Source organism: Rhinopithecus bieti, unplaced genomic scaffold (assembly GCF_001698545.2).
Source record: "Rhinopithecus bieti isolate Rb0 unplaced genomic scaffold, ASM169854v2 scaffold_42039, whole genome shotgun sequence".
Classification (NCBI taxonomy): domain Eukaryota; kingdom Metazoa; phylum Chordata; class Mammalia; order Primates; family Cercopithecidae; genus Rhinopithecus; species Rhinopithecus bieti.
Window position 1 is genome coordinate 524,638 of NW_016818642.1, and position 3,777 is coordinate 528,414.

General features: G+C 40.2%; 1 pseudogene across 1 annotated transcript in view; it reads left to right on the plus strand.

Annotated features, from left to right (window-relative positions):
* Positions 1 to 2,920: 2,920 nt before the first annotated feature.
* Positions 2,921 to 3,777, plus strand: part of LOC108518728 (40S ribosomal protein S2 pseudogene) — a 5,520-nt pseudogene continuing 4,663 nt past the window's right edge. The window contains exon 1 of the transcript XR_001882461.1: positions 2,921 to 3,773. The product of XR_001882461.1 is annotated as a 40S ribosomal protein S2 pseudogene (transcript). The remainder of the gene's footprint in view (positions 3,774 to 3,777) is intronic.

The following is a 3,777-nucleotide window of genomic DNA, read 5'->3' on the forward strand; positions in this document are numbered from 1 at the left end:
GGCTCTGCAGAAGCCATTGTTGAATTTTGGAGGGATATCACAATCAAACAGCAACAAAGCCTGAAATAGTTCATTAGAGATAATCATAAGAGAACAAACCCATCTTTTGGAAGGTACTTGAAAGAAACACAAATTAAAATAAAATCTTGCCTGTTGTTTGGATGTAGTGTTATGGGGCTACTTTAACAGTATTTATTTGGAGAATTAATGATGTTCTCTCCTGATGGAAGATAAGCTTTTAGATAAAACATGAATTAATAAAATCACATGTCAAATAACCATAGTATCCATGGAGATGCACAAGTCCATATATTGTGATGTGAGAAAATATTGAAATTTCTTATTTATATTATTTTAACATATCTTTATAATATATAAGGTAGTATATTAATATATAATTTATAAATAAGAAACATGCATAAATGAGAGTGTGTGCTCAATCTTTTTTATCTATAGGGTGTTCAGTCAAAATGTCTGGCAACAATTGCCAAACCATGAGTTTGTTCCTATATAAGCATGAAGAAATTACACAACTATAAAATGTTGTATCAGGCAGTAAGAAGTATAAGCCATAAATCGTGAATTTCTAAGTGAAATACTATTGAATTCATTTGGTACGGCACTTAGTGCAATGCCATCTGAAGAGAGATTCCTAATAAGTAGTTGGATTTTCAAGTCAGGAAAAACTGTTAGAGACCAACTAGTCCAAATCTTATTCTACACATGATTTAACTGAGGTCCAGAGAAGATAAATAATACTTTCTGTGTCACATGGGTGGCTCATAGTGATGAAGCAAGGCAAGGAACCCAAATCTCCCAAATCCCTTGGTCTTCCTACTGCACGCACACATGCACATACATACATACATACACACACACACCTTTCTATAGATATAAATATACATAGATACAGAAATATGTATATCTATATGTATCTGTCTCTCATATATGTGTGTGTGCATATATAAAGACTCTCTCTAATTATATGTGCCATATAACATATATATAAATAGGGAGCATCTTTGAAGCTAAGCAGTAGGCCAGTCCAGTATTCTCACTACTTTATTTTATCCTTATATATCCATATCTTTATTTTTTCCTTTTTTTAACCTTCCTAAAATCACATTGCATTTCAGAACATGGAATAGAATGCTTTTATCTTGTTAATTTTTAAAGTCACTCCAAAGGAAAAAAGTTTAAATCCAAAGTTATTCCTATATTCACCCATCTCCTCTAAGAGAAACAAACTCAGAACTCTACATGTCATGATTTCTAGCTAGCAATTCTCTGAGAACAACCCAACATAAGAAATATGTATTCAAAACTCAAAGAAAATGAAAGGTAATATGAGTTGGGAGTTGATGATACAGAAGTTTAATTGCAAAGACAGTATCAGAATTAAAAGACCATTCTTAAGAGATAAGAAAGTAAACTGGCAAAAACAGATTCTGTATCAATTTCTCCTATCTCTTAGCCTGATTTTGGGGTTGAATTTTTCCAAGGCTCTCAAAAAAACAATGCCATGACTATGACATAATTCAGACCATGTCTTTAAGAAAGAAGCTAAAGAGAAATAAAAAGTATTCATCCAGGCAATTCAAACCAATTTTTAACGTACGGATCACATTTGTGTAGTCTCCTCACAATATGTATAGGTAGTGTTTAAGATATTTGACTGTATCCACAGACACTGGTTTCAACTATGGCTATGGCACTTAGCCAGTTTTATCACATACTGGGAAAACTTCATCTGCCATGTTGAGTCAGGAATATTAAATGGCATCATGCAGTTGATTGCTTGGCAAAGTACAGGCATATCTTATTTCATTATGCTTCACTTTACTGTAAATGGCAGATATTGTATATTTTACAAATAGAAAGTTTGGTGGCAACCCTGTGTAGAGCAAGCCTATTAGCACAATTTTCCAAACAGTATGTGCTCACTCATATCTGTGTCACATTTTGGTAATTCTTGTAATATTTCAAACTTTTCCATTACTATTATATCTGTTATGGTGATCTGTGATCAGTGATATTTGATGTTACTATTGGAATAATTTTAGGGCAGCATGAACTACACCCATAGAAGATGGTGAACTTAATAAAAATGTGTGTTTTGACTGCTCCACCCACCAACCATTAACCTCTCTACTTCTCCTCTGTATTTGCTGAGATGCAAAAATATTCAAATTAGGCCAACTAATAACCTGACAATTGCCTCTAACTGTTCAAGTGAGAGGAATAGTCAACCTTATTGCAATTTAAATCAAAATGTAGAAATGATTATTACTGAGGAAGGCATAGTCGAAAGCTGGGATAGGCTGGAATGTAGGCCAAACAGCCAAGTTGTAAATGCAAAGGAAAAGGAAGTTAAAAGTGCTACTCTAGTGAACACACCAATGATTAGAAAGTAAAACAGCCATATTGCTGATATGGAAAAAGTTTCACTCATCTGGATAGAAGATCAAATCAGCCACAACATTCCCTTAAGTCAAAGCCTAATCCAGAGCAAGACCCCAACTCTCCTTACTTCTACGAAGGCTAAGGGAGGTGAGAAAGCTGCAGAAGAAAAGTTGGAAGTTAGCAGAGGTTGGTTCATGTTGTTTTAAAAAAAAATAAACTGCCTTCATAACATAAAAGTGCAAGGTGAAGCAGCAAGTGCTGATGTAAAAGCTGCAGCAAGTTATCAAAGAAACTTAACTTAGATCATTGATAACAGATAATCAGTATAGATAAAGCTGCATTCTATTAATAAAAGATGCCATTTCATAACTAGAGAGGACAAGTCAATGCTTGGCTTCACCCTTCAAATCTGACTTTCTTGTTAGAATCCAATATAGCTGATGACTTTAAATTGAAGCCAATCCTCATTTACCTTTCTGGATATCCTAGCGCTCTTAAGAATTAGGCTGCTTTCTTCTCCGAGAAGACACCAAATGGCGGATGACGCCGGTGCAGCGGGGGGTCCCGGAGGCCCTAGTGGCCCTGGGATGGGGAACCGCGGTGGCTTCCGCGGAGGTTTCGGCAGTGGCATCCGGGGCCGGGGTCGCGGCCGTGGACGGGGTCGGGGCCGAGGCAGCGGAGCTCGCGGAGACAAGGCCGAGGATAAGGAGTGGATGCCCGTCACCAAGCTGGGCCGCTTGGTCAAGGACATGAAGATCAAGTCCCTGGAGGAGATCTACCTCTTCTCTCTGCCCTTTAAGGAATCTGAGATCATTGACTTTTTCTTGGGGGCCTCTCTCAAAGACGACGTTTTGAAGATTATGCCGGTGCAGAAGCAGACCCGTGCTGGCCAGCGCACCAGGTTCAAGGCGTTTGTTGCTATCGGGGACTACAACGGCCACGTCGGCCTGGGTGTTAAGTGCTCCAAGGAGGTGGCCACCGCCATCCGTGGGGCCATCATCCTGGCCAAACTCTCCATTGTCCCGGTGCGCAGAGGCTACTGGGGGAACAAGATCGGCAAGCCCCACACCGTCCCTTGCAAGGTGGCAGGCCGCTGCGGCTCTGTGCTGGTGCGCCTCATCCCTGCACCCAGGGGCACTGGCATCGTCTCAGCGCCTGTGCCCAAGAAGCTGCTCATGATGGCTGGTATTGATGACTGCTACACCTCAGCCCGGGGCTGCACTGCCACCCTGGGCAACTTCGCCAAGGCCACCTTTGATGCCATCTCTAAGACCTACAGCTACCTGACCCCTGACCTCTGGAAGGAGACTGTGTTTACCAAGTCTCCCTATCAGGAATTCACTGACCACCTTGTCAAGACCCACACCAGAGTCT